General features: G+C 38.7%; 1 protein-coding gene and 1 pseudogene across 1 annotated transcript in view; both read right to left on the reverse strand.

The window, feature by feature from the left end:
- Positions 1 to 24,733, reverse strand: part of ST8SIA1 (ST8 alpha-N-acetyl-neuraminide alpha-2,8-sialyltransferase 1) — a 193,255-nt gene that overhangs the window by 135,487 nt on the left and 33,035 nt on the right. The window lies entirely within an intron of this gene.
- Positions 5,307 to 7,171, reverse strand: LOC136321006 (cytochrome b5 pseudogene; annotated as a pseudogene).

Below are 24,733 nucleotides of genomic sequence, written 5' to 3' on the forward strand. Positions count from 1 at the left end.
AATCAGCAATGCAGAAATATATAGAAACAGTTCTAAAATCTCATGCAACAGAAAATGAAAAAAATTGTTTTCCAGTGTTATCTTTACATGAGTTATCTTTACTACTTATGTTGTACTCATAAGTAGTTGTGGTTATTATTATTATTCTGACCTTATAAAAAAACAGGTTACTTTTATAACAAAAGAAAACACTATGAAAAGGAAAGAGAGAGAGTTTCAAGAAGATGAAACAATGTTTCTTCCAAGATGTAGACTCCAGCCCAGCCTGAAACTTGCCTGGGCTTTCTGTGGCCATACAATTTTAGAAAAAGCTCTCAGCAGTTCTCTGTCTACAGGAGGCATCTCTATGAAAACGGCAAAGAAGTGTGTCCCTTGTGATCAAGCAAAGTCAGTGAAATGACATGAATCACAGCCGTCTTGTGAGCTAGAAAAATCCTTGACCCAGTCACTCACATTGCCTAGAGATCATACGTCAGCAAATGAGGGTGCTTGTATCACCACTGAATCTTATAGAAGCTGTGGCTACCCCTTCCAGGTAAGATATTTTGACAAATTATTTTTGAAGAGCAAAAAAAGTGTATATATTTTTAAAGGAACAACAATGAAAAGTCAAAATGTCCTAAATCTCTGTGGATTTAGAAAGATCAGACTACAAAAAATGCTGATTACTCTCCATATGGACTTTATAGCCTGTCTTAATATTCCTTTTGCCACAAAACAAATAAAAATGTGAAAATCAAAATGGTGAACCAAACGTGAACAGACTAAAAGAAGCACATGAGCTGACCAGAAGAGCCAAGAGAAGCACTGTCATCCGTGGAAGTATTTCAGACAGCAGCTACAGACTGTTCCCAGACACTCTGGTAATGGAGAACATAGCTTTCCTCTTATTTATTTATTTATTTATTTATTTATTTATTTTTAGAGAGGAGAGAGAAACAGAGAGAGAGAAGGGGGGGAGGAGCAGGAAGCATCAACTCCCATATGTGCCTTGACCAGGCAAGCCCAGGGTTTCGAACTGGCGACCTCAGCATTTCCGGGTCGATGCTTTATCCACTGCGCCACCACAGGCCAGGCTAGCTTTCCTTGACAAAGAAAAATAGAAGAACCAATGAGGTCAAAACTCATACATTAATTCAATTAGTGTGTTTGTTCAAATAAATTATCTGTGGTTGAAACTGTAGGTCACAGAAGACACAAACAAAGGACATGAAGAGCACCGAGTATTCATTCATTCATTCATTTATTCACTCACTCATCTGTTACTTATCACTCACTGAGTATGTGCAAAAGACTATATGCTATGTTTGAGAATGAGGGTATAAAACATGCAGTCTCTGTCTTCTAGAATCTCACCATCCCTGGTCTGAGAGAACAAACAGCAAATAACCCCAGGACAATTACTGGTGCAGAGAAGTTGAAGCAGGGAACACAGCCAAGAACTGGTAACTGGAGGGTGGGTGGAGTGAGAGAGATGACTGGAGATGGGAAAAGGGTTTCTAAGGTCAACATGTAAATTGAGATCTAAAGAACTGAGATGGCTTAGTCAGACAGGCCAAAGACTAAGAGAAAAGGAGAGAATTCCTGTCAGAGAAAACAGTGTGGACAAAGACACAAGGTTCCCAAATTCCACTGGTCAGAGCCAGTCCAGAACATTTTTCAACAGTCTGGCAAAAAGAGGAACATACAGGCAGTGAATGAGGCTTTTATATTTTATTTTAATGAGCAGTCTCTTTTTTTGTCCCCCTGAAATTATGTCCTTTCTACATTCTGATGTTAACATGTCAAGTCGTTAATGAAATGGTTGTGTTTTATAATGTCCTTATTACTTGAGAAAATACAAAATTATCAACACTGTCCATTTATCAACAAATTTGGTAATTCTCTAACCCATTAAATCCTCAATTTGAGAAACCCTTAGCATGATTAACAAAGCCACAAGTATTTGGCATGGTTAGAAGGCAGACTATACCTGGCAAATAAGTATGCAATAGATTACATGCAGTAAGGTAGGCAAGGACTAGATTATGAAGGGCTTTATATTGGCTGGTGAAGAATGGACAAAATGGAGGGGAGGAACATTCAAAAAGCTGAGGAACTGGCAAGTTTGATGCTGGGCAAGTCAGTCTTTCTCTGGTGCTGTGCATAAAATGCCGATGCTCGCTGCCACCGCACCTACCAGATTTATGGGTGCTTAAATCAAAATCAAGATGAGTTTATGAAATACTCCATAAACTCTAGTGTATATTCTAAAGCTAAAGGGTTAATATTAATAACACCCTCCCTCTCCTCTAAGTAAATATATAAACAAATCAGCTATTAAAATCTAACCTTCTGCTCTTTCTGCCCTGACCACTTTTGGCAAGGATTCTAAACCAAGAGGTCCTAGAGACGGACATGAAATGATGCAAACAGCAAAACTCTTATTGATTCCTAACAGATAAATACATGACTCCACATAGACTCTGATTTTTATTTTGACAAAGGATTATCTACTGACAATCTACAATTTTTAATAATTATTATAATTTAGTATTCAAATATTAGAATCACCACATTTTTAGAGTTTACCAAGTATTCTCATTCAACTTTCTACAAAGTTGGCTGCTGTGCAACACTTGGCCATGGAATAATACTCTCTCTGTGCCTGACATATGCAGTTTTGAAATTCTCACAATTGTTAGAAAAGACATGTTTGATCAGTGCATCATCAGTGTTGTGGTGGATTGGCTGTGATTTTTAATTGCTACTGCTATTGTTTGTAAATATAAATTATTTCAGTCATTGCTGAATTAACCAAAAGGCAGACTATTTTTGTATTTGGTATACCAACCAAGTAGGGGCATCACAGAATTGTTTTTTTAAATAATTTATACTTGACTTTCTAAAAAGCTTTGAAATAGTCATTATGTGCAAATTTAAAAAAAAGAAAACTTTGCTAAACTGAGAATATGCTATTTTTTATTAATTTAACAAATAAATAAATAAATAAAACCTTTAGTTCCCAAGTACTTTTAGTTCTTGCATTATTGAACAAACCCTTTGGTATGTACAGATGAATATTTACATTAACTATATTTTATGCTATAATTTTTTGAATAACTTTGATTTGAGACACATCTGTATTAGTTACAGTTCAATTATGAATCATCCATAAATGTGCTGGTATAATACTAGCTTTGAAAACCAATTATCATGAATTTGAATTTTGCCCCTATTTCTTACATATGAGTATTTTATAATTTCCTTAACTGTCAAAATACAAAATTATCAACACTGTCCATTTATCAATTTATTTGTAATTTTCTAACCCATTAAGTCCTCATAAACTCTCTAAGCCTCATTTTCTCAAGTGGAAATAGAAATAAAATAGTATTTGCCTCAGAGGTTAGCTAAGACCGCTAAATAAGATCATACATATCAATCCCTTTGCATCAAATCTTTCACATTTCTCAGTTAACTGTTATTATTATTATTACATTCATTTTCAACATAAAGTAAAAACAGGTGAAATAGGAGGACACGAATACTCAGTGCACTGAAGCCTGAAAGTAAATACACTTGTGTTTTGTCAACAAAGAAAACAAAAAAGCACAAAACAAATGTTGGAAAAATTATTTCCATACAGAAACCAGCAGGGATAAGGTCTATAACTTCTCACACAGGTGCTCTTATATCTGGAATATGTTAGCAATGTCCATGGAGCCAAGGGCATGTGTTTCCAACAAGAAGCTGTCCAGGCCATATGGGCTGACAAATCAGTGGTCAGATACCTGGCACCAGCAGATATACTATTTATATCTTGGTATTTGCTCATAGTGAAAATATAGAGATTCCCATTTTTTAAAATGTCTATTGAAAAAATATCTTGATTGTATTTGCTCCACTTTGAGTGTCTGTGTTTGGTATGTTGCAGAGTAAGGGGTACACTTGGAATTAGCGCTTTGTGGTTGTTAAAGAATTGAGTTGGTTTATCTGAGGAGGGGGATCATATATCAGGGAGCCTGCCCCTCCCATCTATCCAGACCCCCACAGGATTAACCAAGCATCCACTGGACAATGGGCCAGAACAGAGGGATTGACAAAGCGGCTAATGTAGAACTAGTCCAGCCTTCCCTCCCCACGGCTCCTCTTCCCTCCTCCATGCTCACTAGTACTAGCATTCATTATAGATGGTTAGTTATAAAAGAGTTCTCTAATAGTTATCTTGTATTAGCAAACAGAAAGAAGGAAGCCAGCCAGTATTTCTCCTGACATAGGTTTCAACCTCCTCTTCTGTTTATACCATACTGGTAATAGCTTTGACTTACACTCACTGGAGCATCTACTGGAGAATCACTTGAAGACAATTCAACTCAAAACCAATGAAAGAGCTGTGAAAATGCATGAAGACTGCCATCTAACAACTGCAAAAATCTTTAATGAAATTATGATTGGCTCCATTGGCAGAAGGAACCCCAATTCCAGCCTAGATTCTGTAACTCAGGACATACGTATGTAAATAACAAATCTGCCTGCCAGTCCAGCTTTGAATATTAGCATTTGAGGCTCAAACCTTATTAACTGTTTATCTTCCTTCTCTTTCATTAACTCTACTAAGTCATTTTTTATATTTGAAAAGCCAGATATATTTTGTAAAGATCATGCTACAATAAGTAAAGAATGTAGTCATGGAACATCAAAATAAAGTTGATGAATAAAAAGGCACACTGCAAAAATTCTAGAGAAAATAGGACCACAGTACTTTTTGGTTGGATATTTTTCTAACATAGAAGGAAAGAGAAACAGGTGTATTAAAGTTACTTTTCAGGTAAAGGTTTCTGTGAGTCAAAGCAGTTAACATTGACTTCTCTCTCCGTGGTTCAAAGCAGTCTTCTTTTTTTTTTTTTTTTTTTTTTTAAGCGAAAGAGAGAGGGACAGACAGGAAGGGAAAGAAATGAAAAGCACTAGCTCACTGTTGTGGCATTTTAGTGGTTCATTGATTGCTTTCTCATATGTGCCTTGACTGAGGGACTCCAGCTGAGCCAGGGACCCCTTGCTCAAGCCAGTAACCTTGGGATCAAGCCAGCAACCTTGGGCTTCAAGCCTGTGACCACGAGATCATGTCTTTGATCCCATGCTCAAGCCAGTGACCCTATGCTCAAGCTGGTGAGCCCACGCTCAAGCTAGATTAGTCTGTGCTCAAGCCAGTGACTTCGGGGTTTCGAACCAGGGTCCTCAGTGTCCCAGGTGGAATGCTCTATCCACTGGGCAACCACCTGTTCAGACAAAGCAGTCTTTTCTTGTATTGCCTTCTGAGGAAGTTTTTAGTCTTCCATCAGGTAGAAGTGATACATCAGGGTCATGATCAGAGCTGAGATTGCCAGGATCACCCAGTTGGTCCATCAGCCACATTGAGAGCCAAAAATAGTAATAAGAACTTCCAAAGGCTTGGTTATCTTTGATCTGTCATCTAGATGAGGCTCCCCAATGATATCTGTTTTGGACAATCCTCTAGCATCTCCAAACTACCCAACATCCTCAAAGTTTTCAGTAGCATCAGCTCTGGCTTATTCCCTTAAGACAACTTCTCCACCAGGATGGGCCTCCAAAAATTTGGTCAAATTGAACACCTTGCGGTGTAGGATCAGCCAGGTGAACTGGGGTGGTTGTGCTTCTGTGCTTCTTCCCAGGTGTAGTCCTTGATAGCCTTGTCAGACTACTTGGCTATTTCAAAACACAGTGAGCTTCAGGCCTCCAGATACCAGCTGAGTCGGGAGAAGCACTGGAGCATCTCAACAAGCCCTGCTAAATCATTTCTTAATCTGGAGGGTTTTCTATTTAGTGTCTTAGATCTGCCTATTCTGTGCTATTTCCATCATCTGCACTCCAGACAGGGCTCTTGGCAGGCCTGTCTTAGTTCATGTCCTTCCTCTGCCAATCTGCCCCACCGCCACTACCAGATTTGTGCTCCTAATCATAGGGATCAAGTTACTTCCATACCCAAGAACTTACAATGACTCTCAAACTCTCACTGAACCTCATCCTAGCTTCCCAAGATTTTCTTTCATTTCTTACACATGTACAGCTCAAACCAACCATTCAGAACTAACTTGAAACCCAAAACCATTTCTAATGCTCTTTCCTAGGTTCAGATTGTGCCAGTTCAAATCTTACCCAAACTTGAGGAACAAGTCAGCACCCTTCTCTATACTCAAGTACCAGTATTTAGTTGTCTGACCCATTGGGTACCAACATTGGAGGTCAGAGACTAGGCCTTACCCTTCATTGTAACCCCCTTCAAAGTTACTATCATAGTAGGAGCTGAACAATGATTTGTGGAATAAAAGAAGATGTGTTTAATTGAACGACAAGATAACCTGGACTTGTTATCTTTGAATATATGTATCCTGAATTATTGATGTCACCCCATTAAAAAAATAAAATTATAAAAAAAATAATAATAATAAATAAATAAATAAAAAGGCTGGTAGAGAAAAAAAATAAAAAATAAAATGAATAAATAAATAAAAATAATTTTAAAAAATAAAAAAAAAGAAGATGTGTTAAGCAGGGTTGTAAGCTCTTTCACTTTCAAGTAAGATGTTTCTATTTCTGTCACTTTTCCTATTCCTTACCATCCTCATCTCAACCACTTATGACAAACCTGTGCTTTACTAACACAAGCCTTGGTTTAGAGTAGTCAATCTTTCTCTGAAGTAAGATTCATGCAGAGAAAATAGAGCAAAATTAACACACACTGATTTTTAAAACCTATCACCATTTCCTCTCTTCTGAACAGACCTTCTATTTTGCCTCTTACTTTCCATTTCCCCACAAAAATCTAAACTATTTTCCTCCCCTCCTTTCCTATGCTCTCTTGTAAAATAATGACATTTCCAGAAACCAGATTCATTTGATTTAAGACTTTCACAGTGAGCTGTGTTTCCTGTCAGACTGGAGACCTTCTGGTAAAGAAGGATAAGAGGAGAATATGCAGCAAGAGTTCTTGAAGTAGTGCAGGAATTAAGGACTTGGAATAATCTAGAAGAGATAAAAGTGGTTAGGGCAAACAAGCAAATCAATTCAGGAAGCCCCCAACAACAAAAAATCACCTCACAGATAGGAATGCTATATGATGAAATGTTGTTCTTCAAGTCAAAGGTCCACCATACCTGCTTCCAGTCACCATAATGGTAAAGCTATATGCCTTTATATCAATGGCAGATTTCCACCACAATGACTCAAACAGGATGCATTCTGGGATGAGGTTGAGTGACTAGATTTAGAGAATCCATAAACAATAAGCAGGGGGAAGGGAGGCTAAGTGAAAAGGAGAGAGAGGAAGTTAGAGAAGGTAGGAGGGAGAGAGGTAGGAAAGAAGTGAGGGAAGAAGGGGGAAGAGAGAAAAGGGGGGAGGAAGTGGAGGAGGAGAAAAGTAGAGGAAGAAGGAGAAAGTAAATTAAAAAATAGAGAGGGAGAGAAGAAGAGACAGACAGAGACAGATAAACAGACTGACAAGGGAAAAGAAAAGATGCTGAAAGCAAGCAAGCTTCCAAAATCATCTTTGAGGTCAGAAGAGAGAGTGCTTAGAGTGTCAGCCCTGAAGCCAGAGACTCTTGAGTGTGCATCCTTGGTCTCATCACTACCCTCTCTAAGTGCCACTTTCTTCTCCTGTCAATAACTTGCCCAAGGTCACAGAGCTAGAAACTGATGAGGGGTGAGATTCAACTGAAGAAAGAGAGGGAGAGGAAGGAGACAGAAATCCAGCACTGATAAACTGAATAAACACTGAAAGCATGCCCACACAAAATACTAGAAAAGAGAACAAATTATCATTATTTATAGGATGTATAAACATCCAAGGGAAAATATAGAAAACCCAAAAGGATAAACTGAACAAACAAAAAGCACTCTAAGAAACTTAAAGTGACTTACTATAAAAAATAAAATGAATAACTTTCTTATATATAAACAATAACCACAGAAATAATTATGAAAACAAGATGCTAGTGGGTATAAAAATGGAAGCATCAAAAACATATAAAATATCTAGGAGTAATCTCAGTAAGAAATGTGCAGAATCTGAATAAAAACTAAATACTCTATTTAGTAAAATAAAATAAGGATTGAATATATAAGGAAATATATCTTATTCTTGGCTAGACATCTCAATTTTATAGTACTATATCAATTAATAAAAATATCAACAAGAATCAGTTGAACTTGAAAAGCAATCTCAAATTACCTAAGAGAAAAATATGAAAGGATCACAAGGAAAACAGACAAAGAAACAGCTAATGACCTTAAATATATTAAAATTTACAGGAAAACTACAGTAATTGAGACAGTATGGTTGTACAATTGCATTAATGAGACAAAGCTTTGGACGTAAGGTAGGACGTCCAAAATAGACCCACACATAAGTTTATTTAGCATGGATAAATTTGGCATTTCAAATCAGTGGAGGAAGATAAGTTTTTGATTTTTGTTTTTGAATAATGAAGCTAGAACAAAGAGAGAAATTATGCGACCTCTACCAAATTATATTAAAATAAATCATAGATAGATCTAAAATTAAAATGCAAAATGTTAAATCATGAAAATAAAAATATCTTGAGCTGTAAGAATTATGATCTAAAGGTTCAAAAGCTATCAAAGAAAAAACCCAACAAAGTTGATTGCCTGATTATTTTTAAAGTCTTTAAAGAAAAAAAAAAGATAAACCTAAGCAAAGCAAACAACAAATTGGGAAAAATATTTGTCACAGATATGACAAAACACACTATTCAACAAACATAAAACACTTTGAGGATCAAAAAAAAGAGATGAACAACTGAAGAAGTAACAAGGCAAAGACATGGAAGTGTACTTCATAGGAGAGAAAAACCTCAGGAATAAAGAAGTAAAACAAAACTCAATCTCACTAATCTTTAAAACTATGATTTTACACCTATATACTAGCATAACATTTTACAGCTAATAATAATCAGCATTGGAGAGAGAGAGACAGGATGGCCACAGAGTAGGTGGATGCTCCAACTCCCACTTCCCAGAACCAAGGTGGATTACAACTTAATTCTGAGAACACTCATCTTGAAAGACCAATTTGGACTAAACTAAGAGGATTCTATAGCCAAGGAACATTGGAGAACCCACACTGAGACTGGTAGGAGAGGCGGAGACACGGAAAGGGCTGCCCGCTCCCAAGAGCGAGCAGCAGCCGGGAGGGACTCTCGCAATGGTGAGGGTTGCCCAGCGAGTTGTGGGTCCTCAGCCCCAAAACCGGAATCCCAGTCGAGAGCCCTGGAGCCTGGAAGGGGCTTATGGACTATATTTGGCTGAGAAAAGAGTCTAGACACTGTTTGAGAGGAGGCAGAACTCTTGGACCGAGGCTCTGTATTAAAGGTACTGCAAGGAGAGCCTCGCTCACAGCGACTTTCCTGGAGCTCTAGGAGCGGAGAGCGCTGGGAGGACTGGGGTTGCCAGGGGAAAGAGTGGTCTCGGGGGCACAGGGGAAGACACTTTGAGGGATGGACACCCTAACCCCTGGGCGGAGTCACTCTCCAAATATAAACTTAACATTTTTCCTGGGAACAGCATTATCAGAATGGGAAGAAATTACCCCATCCACTGGAGGCTCACCTACCCCAGTTAGAACAAAGGCTCTTAGAGGCAGGCAGCATGTTAAGGATACAAATAGTAAGTGCAGAGGTCTAAGCTACATGCCCACCCCCACGCTGCTGAGTGCTTGCTGGGGGCAGGCAGGCCAGAGGTGGCAGGGCCCAGCTACAGAAGCCAGGGTGCGGTTGCGGAGCGAGGGCAGTCCGAGCAAGTGTGTGCGGGCCAGCCCATGGAAGCAGAAACCCCAGGGGCTGCTGCAGAGGTGTCAGTTAGCACCCAGTCCTGCCTGGAGTGTGGACCCGCACTTGGCAGGTGCGGTGGCCCAAGCAAAAGCAGAGAGGGGTCTGCGAGGGCGCATGCTAGCCTGCCAACAAGGGCGGAAGTTGCAGCAGCCCCTGTGGAGGTCCCGGCCTGCACACAAACCCACCTGTGGTGTCGGTGCGCCCTCAGCGGCAGTGGAAGCTGGGCGACCTCCAGGGTGCTCCGATTGGGTACGCGCAGGACTGGCCGCAAAGGAGGGAGCCACCGCAGCTGCTGAGGTCTGATCCGACACATAAACACCCCCTTCTTGGCAATGCGGCCGGCCCTCGGCAGCATCGGAGGCTGAGGCAGCCCTGGAAGTGTCCAAGTGGGCATGCACTAGCCCACCAGTAAGGCGGAAGCCCCGGCAGATGCTGCGGAGGCCAAAGCTCATGCGCAAACTTGCCCATGGCGCAGGCCCACCCTCACCGGCAGGGAAGACTGGGCCGGCCTTGGAAGCAATCCAAGTAGGTACTCCCGCTGGCCCGGGGCCGTGGAGGCCACATTGGCCACGAGGCAGGCTGGCACCAGCAGCACCTGAGCCTAAATGCCCCAGGCAGCAACAGCAGCGGTAGGCCAGTGGACAGACCACACAAGGGGAGCACAGAGGTCACAGCCACTGGACCCCTGTAACTACACCCTACGACAGTGGTTCTCAATCTGTGGGTCGCGACCCCAATGGGGGTCGAATGACCAAAACACAGGGGTCGCCTAAAGCCATTGGAAAATACATATTTATTATACAATACATTTATAAATAAAATATGTATTTCCAATGGCTTTAAGCGACCCCTGTGTTTTGGTCGTTCGACCCCCCACTGGGGTCGCGACCCACAGGTTGAGAACCGCTGTCCTATGGAGTGCTAAAAAGAAGAAAAAAAAAACAAAATAAAATAAATAAAAAGTCTGGATAGAATGACACCTGAAGCTAAGGAGTAGGCCACATCCAATACTGTACCTAATCACTGAATTACAGTACTGAGCCCAACAAGAAGCCAGCAGCAACAGGCAACAGAAGGTGGATCTCAGCGAAACTTGAAATTTTAAAGGAACTTCCCCCAAGCCAAGAGTAGGTAAAAGCAAGCCTAGCAATGCAGCTGATATTTACAATGGCACCTGGGCCCAGCAGAAGCAGCCACAAGATCTGGATTGCCTATAATACCAAAAAGGTTGATAAGAGCCAGTCATAGGCAGTGACCCCCACTGATCTGCACTAGGCCCCGGACAGGGAGGTCCAGGGCAGGAACATTCAGTGGACAGACACGGAATGCACCAGTTCAGGACCTAACAACCCTTGTTAGAGTGGAAGCTTAAGGAAAAGCTCCTCACACCTGACACAGCTAAGTCATAGAAAACGCTGACACAAACAGCAAAAGGAACAGTGATAGAAGATAAGTAGCCCACAGAGGAATACAAACAACAGCTGATGCCAAGCCAAGAAGACCTAGAAATAACATAAATTAAAAATGGAGGCAGACAAGACCAACCCTAGATTTAACTATCACAAACAACACATCCAAAAAAAAGGAGTGTAGGCCCTGGCCGGTTGGCTCAGCGGTAGAGCGTCGGCCTGGCGTGCGGGGGACCCGGGTTCGATTCCCGGCCAGGGCACATAGGAGAAGCGCCCATTTGCTTCTCCACCTCACCCCCTCCTTCCTCTCTGTCTCTCTCTTCCCCTCCCGCAGCCAAGGCTCCATTGGAGCAAAGATGGCCCGGGCGCTGGGGATGGCTCCTTGGCCTCTGCCCCAGGCGCTAGAGTGGCTCTGGTCGTGGCAGAGCAATGCCCCGGAGGGGCAGAGCATCGCCCCCTGGTGGGCAGAGCATCGCCCCTGGTGGGTGTGCCGGGTAGATCCCGGTCGGGCACATGCGGGAGTCTGTCTGACTGTCTCTCCCCGTTTCCAGCTTCTGAAAAAGAAAAAAATATAAATAAATAAATAAATAAATAAATAAAAAAGGAGTGTATACATAGACAAAATGGGAAGGCAGAGAAATGCAATCCAAAAGAATCAACAAGAGAAATCCCCAGAAAAAGAAATGACTGAGATGGAAATAACCAAACTACCAGATGCAGAATTTAAAATAATGATTATTAGAATGCACAAAGATCTTAGAGCAACAATGGACAGACAATTTGAGAACCTAAATAAAGAGATAACAAGCATCAAAAAGGATATTGAAATAATAAAGAAGAACCAGTCAGAAAATGAAAAATACAATATCAGAAATGAAGACTACACTAGAAGCAATTTAAAAAAGACTAGACTGCATGATTTCGGCCTGCAGATACCTCGTGTAAGCCATTTGCAGCCGGCATATTTAAAATTTCCTCCTCTAATACAACTCTTCAAAATTCATCTGGACTGGGTGTCTCTATAAGAACTCGATGAAATGAGTTCCTTAAAAATACATCATTCTATTTAAAAACTGTTTGGGGGGACCTGAAGATGGCAACGGAGGAGGCAGATGCACAGACTCCCGGCTCACACCACCAAACTGAATTACAAACTAATTTAGGAACAATCAGTGTGAAAAACCAACTCCGGACTATAAGAACAGCTCTCAAAAACCAAGGAACAAAGAAGAAACCACAACAAACTTGGTAGGGAGTGCCTGAATCTCCCCGGCATACAGGAACAGAGGGTGGGTGAGGCTAAGAGCCCAGAAGGGCTCTCACTCCAAGGAAAAGAGCAGAAAATACTGTCACAGACACGTGCCTGGCAACCAAGAAGGAGGTGTGCTGAAAGGGACAGCTTGTCTGCTAAAAAGAAAGGAGAGAGAGAGAGAGAAAGACGATGAGGGACAGAGGCATGCATGGGATGACCTGAGAAGCTAAATCATCCAGTGATGGAGGTAGCCATGGAGGTAGCCATAGCTGATCCTTCCACAAAACAAAAGACTAAAGTGCTTTCGGGTCACAGATCTCCAGACATCTCTCCAGATTCAATCAATGCCACAAGACACAGCTGAAAACAAGAAGTGGGGAGGAGGGGCAGTAACTCAGTTCTCCATGGAGATCTGAGTTACACCTCCCACTACTGAAACTGAGAAAACACCTTGCCCCCAGAGAGATGAACTGGTAGAAGAGGCCTTCAGCGTCTCAGATTACACCCACTGCATTCCTTGATACAGTATCAAATAAGTACCCTGCTGAGATCAGTAAACAAGACTATCAACTGTTAAGAAAACAAACAAATCAACACTTCAAAGTGAACCAAATCCGAAAGTGGATTACAAATAATAGCTGATGTCAATCCAAGAAGACCAAGAAATAAAAGAATTGAAAACTAAAGGCAGAAACCACCAAGGCTAGACTCAACCAACACTACAAACAAAACACTCAAACAAACAGACATAATGAGAAGACAGAGAACTACAATCCAAATGAAACCACAAGAGAAACCTCCAGGAAATGAACTGAGTGATATAGAAATAACCATCGTCTAGATGCGGAGTTCAAAATAATAATTGTAAGGATGTTTAGGGTCTTAGAACAACAACGGATGGTCATTACAAACACCTAAATAAAGAAATAGCAAGTATAAAAAATATATTGAAATATTAAAAAGAAACAGTCAGAGATGACAAATACAATAGGAGAAATAAAGACCACAATGGAAGGAATTAAAAACAGGATGGATGGAGCTGAGGATCGAATCAGTAAGTGGGAGGACAAGTTGAAGGAAGGCATTAAAGCAGAAAAGAAAAAAGAAAAGAGAATCAAGAAGTATGAGGAAACTATTAGAGAGCTCTGTGACAACATGAATAGAAATAAAATCCGCATGATAGGGTTTCCTGAAGAAGAAGAGAAAGAACAAGGTTTACAGACTGTCTTCAATCATATCATAGCTGAAAATTTCCCTAAATTAATGCAGGAGAAACTCTCACAAGTTCAAGAAGCACAGAGAACTCCATTAAAGAGAAACCAAAAAAAACCTACACTGAGACACATCATAATTAAAATACTAAAGCTAAGTGATAAAGAGAAAATATTAAAAGCTGCTAGAGAAAAAAGGGTTATCACCTACAAAAGAGACCTCATAAGGATGACATCAGAGTTATCAACAGAAACATTTCAGGCCAAAAGGGAATGGCAAGAAATATTCAAAGTAATGCAGAACAAGAGGCTACAACCAAGACTACTTTAACAAGCAAGGCTATCATTTAAAATTGAAGGAGAAACAAAAAGCATCCCAGACCAAAAAAAAAAACCTCAAGGAATTCATTACAAATAAACCAATGCTGCAGGAAATGTTAAGGGGCCTGTTGTAAACAGATCAAAGTAGGAAAAGAATACAGCAAAGAGAAATACAGTTTTAAAGAATAAAATGAAAAAAAAAAAACTAAATATCAATAATAACCTTAAATGAAAATGGATTAAACGATCCTATCAAAAGACAAAGGGTAGGTGCATGGTAAGAAAACAGGACCCATATAAATGCTGTCTACAAAAGACACACGCTAAAACAAAAGATGCACACAGACTGAAGGTAAAACGATGAAAAAAAAACATTACATGTAAATGTAAATATAAAAAAAGTTGGAGTAGCAATACTTATATCAGACAAAATGGACTTTAAAACAAAGGATATACTAAGAGATAAAGAAGGCCACTATATAATAATAAAGGGAGCAATCCAACAGGAAGATATAACCATTATAAATATCTATGCATCTAATATAGGAGCACATAAATATATAAAGCAGACATTGATGGATATAAAGGGCAAGATCAACAGCAATACTATAATAGTAGGGGATTTCAATGCCCCACTAACATCACTAGATAGATTCTCAAGAAAGAAAATAAACAAAGAAACAGCAGACTTAAAGGACACAATAGATCAAATGGATTTAACAGATATCTTCAGAACCTTTTATCCTAAAGCAGCAAAATATACATTCTCTTCAAGTGCTCATGGTACATTCTCTAGGATAGACCACATGTTAGGGCACAAAAGTTGTGTTAACAAATTTAAGAAGATTGATATCATATCAAGCACTTTCTCTGATCACAATGGCATGAAACGAGAAACCAACCACAACAAAAAAATTAAAAAATTCTCAAATGCATGGAAACTAACTAACAGGCTGTTTAATAATGAATGGATTAAGAATGAGATCAAAGAAGAAATAAAAAAATTCTTAGAAACGAATGACAATGAGCATACAACAACTCAAAATTTATGAGACACAGCAAAAGCAGTCCTGAGAGGGAAGTTTATAGCACTACAGGCACACTTTAAGAGGCTAGAAAAAGCTCAAATAAACAAACTTAACCCAGCATCTAAAAGAACTAGAAAAAGAACAGCAAGTAAAGCCCAAATGTAGTAGAAGGAAGGAAATAATAAAAATCAAAGGAGAAATAAATGACTTAGAGGCTAAAGGAACAATACAGAGGATCAATAAAACTAGGAGCTGGTTCTTTGAAAAGGTAAACAAGATCGATAAACCTTTAAGTAGACTCACCAAAAAAGAAAGAGAGAGGACTAAAATAAATAAAATAAAAAATGAGAGTGGAGAAATAACAACTAACACAACTGAAATACAAAATATTCTAAGAAAATACTATGAAAACAGTATGCCAAAAAATTACACAACCTAGATGAAACGGACAAATTTCTTGAAACATAAAATTTTCCAAAAATCAATCTGGAGAAATCAGAAAAACTAATCAAACTGATTACACCAAATGAGATTGAAACAGTTATCAAAAAACTCCCAACGAAGCAAAGTCCTGGGCATGATGGCCTAACAAGTGATTCTACCAAATATTCAAAGAAGAAATAACTCCTATCCTTCCCAAGCTATGTCATAAAATTCAAGAGGAAGCAAGACTTCCAAGCTCCTTTTAGGAGGTGAGCATAATTCTGATTCCAAAACCAGGCAAAGACAACACAAAGATAGAAAATTATAGGCCAATATCCCTGATGAATATAGAAGCTAAAATCCTCAACAAAATATTAGCAAACCGGATCCAACAATATATGGAAAAAATCATACACCATGATAAAGTGGGATTTATTCTGGGGAGGCAAGGCTGGTACAATATTTTCAAATCAATCAATGTGATTCATCACATAAAAAAAGGAAGGAGAAAAACCACATGATAATTTCAATAGATGCAGAAAAAGCACTCAATAAAATCCAGTACCCATTCATGATCAAAACTCTCAGCAAAATGGGAATACAGGGAACATACCTCAGCATGATAAAAGCCATCTATGACAAACCCACAACCAACATCATACTCAATGGGCAAAAATTAAAAGCAATCCCCATAGGATCAGGAAAAAGGCAGGAATTGCCCCTTTCACCACTCTTATTCAACATAGTCCTGGAAGTCCTAGGCACAGCAATCAGACAAGAAGAAAAAATACAAGGCATTCAAGTTCAAAAAGAAGAAGTAAAACTATCATTACTTGCAGATGATATGATATTGTATATAGAAAGCCCTAAAGTCTCAGTCAAAAAACTACTGGACCTGATAAATGAATTCAGCAAAGTGGCAGGATATAAAATTAATACTCAGAAACCAGAGGCATTTTTGTACACCAACAATGAACAATCAGAAAAAGAAATTAAGGAAACAATCCCCTTCAATATTACCAAAAAAAAAAGTACCTAGGTTGGCTCAGCGGTAGAGCATCAGCCTGGCGTGCAGGAGTCCTGGGTTCAATTCCCGGCCAGGGCACACAGAGAAGCACCCATTTGTTTCTCCACCCCTCCCCCTCTCCTTCCTCTCTGTCTCTCTCTTCCCCTCCCGCAGCCAAGGCTCCATTGGAGCAAAGATGGCCCGGGCTCTGGGGATGGCTCTGTGGCCTCTGCCTCAGGTGCTAGAATGGCTCTGGATGCAACACAGCGACACCCCAGAGGGGCAGAACATCACCCCCTGGTGGGCATGCCGGGTGGATCCCGGTCGGGTGCATGCAGGAGTCTGTCTGACTGCTTCCCCGTTTCCAGCTTTGGAAAAAATGAAAAAACTAAATGGTGTTTGGAAAATTGGACAGCTACTTGCAAAAAATGGAACTATACCATCAACTTACACCATTCACAAAAATAAATTCGAAATGGATAAAAGACTTAAATGTAAGCTGTGAAATCATAAGCATCTTAAAAGAAAACATAGGCAGTAAGCTCTCCGACATATTAGCAGCAATATATTTGCTGATTTATCTCCACAGGCAAGTGAAATAAAAGACAGGATAAACAAATGGGACTATATCAAACTAATAAGCGTTTGCACAGCTAAAGACAGTAAGAACAGAATAAAAAGACAAACTACACAATGGGAGAACATATTTGACAAAACGTCTGATAAGGGGTTAATAACCACAATTTATAAAGAACTTGTAAATCTCAACACCAGGAAGACAAACAATCCAATCAAAAAATGGGCAAAAGAAATGAATAGACACTTATCCAAAGAGGACATACAGATGGTCAATAGGCATATGCAAAAATGCTCAACATCACTAATCATTAGAGAAATGCAAATAAAACCAAAATGAGATATCACCTCACACCAGTCAGAATGGCACCCATCAAAAGAACAACACAGAATAAGTGCTGGCGAGGATGTGTAAAAAAGGGAACCCTCCTGCACTGCTCGTGCAGCCACTGTGAAAAACAGTATGGAGATTCCTCAAAAAATTGAAAATCAAACTGCCTTTTGACCCAGCTATCCTACTTTTAGGAATATAGCCTAAGAACACAATAGAACTGTTCCAAAAGGAGAAATGCACCCCCATGTTTATGGCTGTATTGATCACAATAGCGAAGATCTTGGATACAGCCCAAGTGTTCGTCAGTGGACGAGTGGATTAAAAAGCTTTGGTACTTATCTGCTATGGAATACCACTCAGTCATATAAAATGATGACATTGGATCATTTACAACAACATGGATGGACCTTGATAACATTATACTGACTAAATAAGTAAATCAGAAAAAACTAAAAACTATATGAGTCTATACATAGGTGGGACATAAAAATGAGACTCAGAGACATGAAGAAGAATATAATGGTAACAGGGAGTGGGGAAGGAGGGGGCAAGGAAGGAGAGAGTGTGGTTGGGAGGAGGGGAGAGGCACAAAGAAAACCAGATAGAAGCTGATGGAAGACAATGTGACTTTGGGTGAGGGGTATACAGCATAATCAAATATCAAAACAATCTGGAGATGTTTTCTCTGAACATATGTACACTGATTTATCAATGTCACTGAATTAAAATTAATCATAAAAAATAAATAAAAATAAAAACTATTTGGTTAGATAAAAAAATTAAAGTTTCTTACATAGACATTTAAAAAAAAAGCAGACTGGATGAGCTTAATCAGGCAGTGCCACAGTGGATAGAGCATTGAACTGGAATACAGAAGACCCAGGTTCGAGACCCTGAGGTCACCAGCTTGAGTGCAGGCTCATCTGGTTTGAGCAAAGCTCACCACGTTGGAACCATGGTCGCTGACTCAAGCAAGGGATTATTCAGTCTGCTGCAGCTCCATGATCAAGACACATATGAGAAAGCAATCAATGAACAACTAAGGTGGCTCAATGAAAAACTAATGATTGATGCTTCTCATCTCTGTCTATTGCTGCCTGTCTGTCCCTATCTATCCCTCTCTCTGACTCTCTACCTGTCTCTGAAAAAAAAACAAAAACGCTGGATGAAATAGAGGATTGAATCAGTAATTTAGAAGACAAAATAAATGAAAGCATGGAAGTGGAGCAGCAAAAAGAAAAGATGCTCAAAAAGTCTGAGGTAACTTTAAGAGAGCTCTGTGACAACCTAAAAAGAAACAACATCCACATCATAGGGATTCCTGAGGAAGAAGAGAAAGAACAAGGGATAGAGAGCCAATATGAAGAAATCATAGCTGAAAACTTCTTGATGCAGGGAAATGTCACACAAGCTCAAGAAGCATAGAGAATTTCATTAAAGAGAAAAGAAATCTACACCAAGACATATCATAATTAAAATACCAAAGCTAACAGATAAAGAAAAAATACTAAAACTTACAAGAGAAAAAGAGTCAATTACCTACAAAAAAAGCCCCCATAAGGATGACATCTGACATTTCAACAGAAACAATTGAGGCCAGAAGGGAATGGCAAGAAATATTCAAAGTAATCCAAAACAAGAACCTACAAACCAAGATTTTTATCCAACAAGGCTATCATTTAAAATTGAAGGAGAAATAAAAAAATTCCCAGAAAAAAAAAATAACACAAGGAATTCATTACAACCGAACCAGTGCTACAGGAAATCTTAAGGGATCTGTTGTAAACAGAAGAAAGGGGGAAAAGAATATAGTAAAAGAGGAATGTAGCTTTAAAAATAAAATGGCAATAAACAACTACATATCAATAACAACTTTAAATGTAAATGGATTAAATGATCCAATCAAAAGACATAGAGTACCTGCATGGATAAGAAAACAGAACACATATATATGCTGTCTACAAGAGACACACCTCAAAACAAAAGATACACATATACTGAAAGTAAAAGGTTGGAAAAAAATATTTCATGAAAATGGAGATAAAAAAAAAGATGGGGAAGCAATACTTATATGAGACAAAAGACATTTTAAAGCAAAGGTTATAGTAAGGGGAAAAAAAGATCACTACATAATGATAAAGGGAGCAATCCAACAGGAAGATATAACCATTATAAATATCTATGCAACTAATATAGGAGCACCTAAATATATAAAGCAGACTTTGATGGATTTAAAGGGCAAGATAAACAGCAATACTATAACAGTAGCGGATTTCAATACCCCACTAACATTACTAGATAGATTCTCAAGAGAGAATATTAACAAAGATACAGCAGACTTAAAGGACACATTAGATTAACTGGATTTAATAGATATCTTCAGAACCTTTCACACTAAAGCAGCAGAATATACATTCTTTTCAAATGCTCATGGTACATTCTCTAGGATAGACCACATGTTAGGGAGAAAAGCAGTTTCAACAAATTTAAGAACATTTAAATAATATCAAGCAATTTCTCTGATCACAAAGGCATGAAAATAAAAATCAATCAAAACTGAAAAATACTCAAACACATAAAAACTAAATAGCATGTTATTAAATTACAAATGGGTTAACAATGATATCAAAGAAGAAATAAAAAATTCTAAAATCTAATAATAATAAGCATAAAACAACTCAAAATTTATAGGACACAGCAAAAGCAGTCCTGAGAGGGAGCTTCATAGCAGTACAGGCATACCTTAAGAATCTAAAAAAACTCAAATAAGCAATTTAGCCAGCATCTAAAAAAAACTAGAAAAAGAAGAGCGAGTAAAGCCCAGATGAAGTAGAAGGAGGAAAATAAAATAAATGACATAGAGGCTAAAAAAACAATAAAGAGGATCAATGAAACCAAGAGCTGGTTCTTTGAAAAGGTAAACAAGATCAATGAATCTTTAAGAAGACTCACAAAGAAAAGAAAAGAGAGAGGACCCAAATAAATAAAATTAGAAATGAGAGTGGAGAAATAACAACTGACAAAACAGAAATATAAAGGATTGTAAGAAAATAATATAAAGAACTGTATGCCAAAAAATTAGACAACCTAGGTGAAATGAATAAATTTCTTGAAATATATAATCTTTCAAAAATCAATCTGTAAGAATCAGAATACCTAAATAGACCGATTAAAACCAATGAGATCAAAACTGAAATCAAAAAACTCCCAACAAAGAAAAGTCCTGGGACAGATGGCTTCACAGGTGAATTCTACACAATATTCTAAGAAGAACTAACTCCTATCTTTCTCAAGCTATTTCAAGTGGAGGGAAGACTTCCAGGCTCCTTTTATGAGGCGAGCATAATTCTAATTCCAAATTCAGGCAAAGACAACATAAAGAAAGAATATAATAGGCCAATATCCCTGATGAATATAGAAGCTAAAATCCTCAACAAAATATTAGCAAACCGGATCCAACAATATATATAAAAAAATCAGACACCATGATAAAGTGGGATTTATTCTGGGGAGGCAAGGCTGGTACAATATTTTCAAATCAATCAATGTGATTCATCACATAAAAAAAGGAAGGAGAAAAACCACATGATAATTTAAATACATGCAGAAAAAGCATTTGATAAAATCCAGCACACATTCATGACCAAAACTCTCAACAAAGGGGGAATACAGGGGACATACCTCAACATGATAAAAGCCATCTATGACAAACCAACAGCCAACATCATACTCAATGGGCAAAAATTAAAAGCAATCCCCTTAAGATCAGGCAGGGGTGCCTCTTTCCACCACTCTTATTCAACATAGTCCTGGAAGTCCTAGGCACAGCAATCAGACAAGAAGAAGAAATAAAAGGCATTCAAGTTTGAAAAGAAGTAAAGCTATCATTACTTGCAGATGATATGATATTGTATATATAAAACCCTAAAGTCTCAGGCAAAAGACTACTGGACCTGACAAATGAATTTAGCAAAGTGGCAGGATATAAAATTAATACTCAGAAATCAGAGGCATTTTTATACACCAACAATGAACAGTCAGAAAGAGAAATTAAGAAAACAATCCCCTTCACTATTACAACAAAAAAAAATAAAGTACCAAGGAGTACATTTCACCAAGGAGACTAAAGACTTGTACTCGGAAAATTATAAAACATTGAAAAAAGAAATCAAGGAAGATACAAACAAGTGGAAGCATATACTGTGCTCATGGTTTATTCTTTAGGAAGAATAAACATCAGTAAAATGTCTATATTACCCAAAGCAATTTATAAATACAATGCAATGCCAATTAAAATACCAATGACATACTTTAAAGATATACATAACATATTACAAAAATTTATACGGAAACAAAAGAGAACAAGAATAGCCTCAGTAATCTTTAAAAAAAAAAAGAATAAAAGAATATCACATTTCCTGATATCAAGCTATACTACAAGGACATTGTACTCAAATCAGCCTGATACTGACATAAGAACAGGCACATAGATCAATGGAACAGAACGAAGAACCCAGAAATAAACCCACAGCTCTATGGACAACTGATATTTGACAAAGGAGGTAAGGGCATACAATGGAGTAAAGACAGCTTCTTTAATAAATGGTGTTGGGAAAATTGTACAGCTACCTGCAAAAAAATGAAACTAGACCACAAACTTACACCATTCACAAAAACAAACTCGAAATGGATAAATGACTTAAATGTAAGCCGTGAAACTATAAGCATCTTAGAAGAAAACATAGGCAGTAAGCTCTCCAACATCTTAGCTGCAATATACTTGCTGATATATCTCCACGGGCAAGTGAAATAAAAGACAGGATACACAAATGGGACTATATAAAAGTAAAAAGCTTTTGCACAGCCAAAAACAATAAGAACAGAATAAAAAGACAAACTACACAATGGAAGAACATATTTGACAGTACGTCTGATAAGGGGTTAATAACTAAGGGGTTAATAACCAAAATTTATAAAGAACTTGTAAATCTCAACACCAGAAACACAAACAATCCAATCAAAACATGGACAAAAGAAATGAATAGGCCCTGGCCGGTTGGCTCCGCGGTAGAGCGTCGGCCTGGCGTGCGGGGGACCCGGGTTCGATTCCCGGCCAGGGCACATAGGAGAAGCGCCCATTTGCTTCTCCACCCCCCCCCCTTCCTCTCTGTCTCTCTCTTCCTCTCCCGCAGCTAAAGCTCCATTGGAGCAAAGATGGCCCGGGCGCTGGGGATGGCTCCTTGGCCTCTGCCCCAGGCACTGGAGTGGCTCTGGTCGCGGCAGAGCGACTCCCCGGAGGGGCAGAGCATCGCCCCCTGGTGGGCAGAGCATAGCCCCTGGTGGGCATGCCGGGTGGATCCCAGTCGGGCGCATGCGGGAGTCTGTCTGACTGTCTCTCCCTGTTTCCAGCTTCAGAAAAATACAAAAAAAAAAAAAAGAAAGAAAGAAATGAATAGACACTTCTCCAAAGAGGACATACAGATGGCCAATAGGCATATGAAAAAATGCTCAACATCACTAATCATTAGAGAAATGCAAATTAAAACCACAATGAGATATCACCTCATACCAATCAGAATGGCACTCATCAACAAAACAACACAGAGTTAAGTGCTGGCAAGGATGTGGAGAAAAGAAAACCCTCCTGCACTGCTGATGGGAATACAGACTGTTGCAGCCACTGTGGAAAACAGTATGGAGATTCCTCAAAAAATTGAAAATCAAACTGCCTTTTGACCCAGCTATCCCACTTTTAGGAATATACCCCAAGGACATCATAGAACTGTTCCAGAAGAAGAAATGCACCTCCATGTTTATGGCAGCATTGTTCACAATAGCGAAGATCAGGAAACAGCCCAAGTGTCCATCAAAGTATGAGTGGATTAAAAAGCTTTGGTACATACACACTATGGAATTCTACTCAGCCATAAGAAATGATGACATCAGATTATTTATAATAACATGGATGGACCTTGATAACATTAAATGGAGTGAAATAAGTAAATCAGAAAATACAAAGAACTATATGAACTCATAAATAGATGGGACATAAAAATGAAACTCAGAGACATAGACAAGAATATGATGGTAACAGGGGGTGGGGTGGGTGGGGAGGGGCAAGGAGGGAGAGAGAGGGTGTAGGGGAGGGGAGGAGCACAAAGAAAACCAGATAGAAGTTAAATGAAGACAATTTGACTTTGGGTAAGGTGTATGCAGCATAATCAAATGTCAAAATAATCTGGAGATGTTTTCTCGAAACATATGTACCCTGATTTATCAATGTCACTGCATTAAAATTAATAAAAATGACAAAAAAAAGTCTATATTACCTTAAGCAATTTATAAATTCAATGCAATATCAATGTCATACTTCACAGATATAGAACACATATTCCAAAAATTTATATGGAACCAAAAAAGAACATGAATAGCCTCAGCAATGTTCAAAAAGAAGAATAAAGTGGGTGGTAGCACACTTCCTGATATCAAGTTATACTACAAGGCCACTGTACTCAGAACAGCTTGGTACTGGCATAGTAACAGGCATATAGATCAATGGAACAGAACAGAGAACCCAAAAATATACCCACACCTCTATGAACAATTGATATTTGACAAAGGAGGTAAGAGCATACAATGGAGTAAAGATGGTCTCTTTAACAAATGGTGTTTGGAAAATTGGACAGCTACCAGAAAAAAAAAAATTAAACTAGACCACCAACTTAGACCATTCACAAAAATAAACTCAAAATGGATAAAAGACTTAAATGTAAGCCGTGAAACCATAAACATCTTGGAAGAAAACATAGGCAGTAAACTCTCCGATAGCTCTTCTGGCAAAAACTTTGCCGATTTATCTCCATGGGGAAGTGAAATAAAGTACAAAATAAACAAATGGGCCTATATCAAACTAAAAAGCTTTTTCACAGCAAAAGACATCATGAACAAAATAAAAAGACAACCCACACAATGAAAGAACATATTCGCCAATACGTCTGATAAGGGGTTAATAACCAAAGTTTAAAGAACTTCTAAAACTCAACACCAGGAGGGTAAACAATCCAATTAAAATATGGGCAAAAGAACTGAATAAACACTTCTCCAAAGAGGACATCCAAATGGCCAATAGGCATATGAAGAAATGTTCACATCACTAATCATTAGAGAAATGCAAATTAAAACCACAATGAGATACCACCTCACACCAGTCAGAATGGCACTCATTAACAAAACAACACACAGTAAGTGCTGGCAAGGGTGTGGAGAAAAGGGAATCCTCCTGCACTGCTGGTGGGAATGTAGACTGGTGCAGCCACTGTGGAAAACAG

The sequence above is a fragment of the Saccopteryx bilineata genome, chromosome 1, assembly GCF_036850765.1.
Source record: "Saccopteryx bilineata isolate mSacBil1 chromosome 1, mSacBil1_pri_phased_curated, whole genome shotgun sequence".
NCBI classification, from domain to species: Eukaryota; Metazoa; Chordata; class Mammalia; order Chiroptera; family Emballonuridae; genus Saccopteryx; species Saccopteryx bilineata.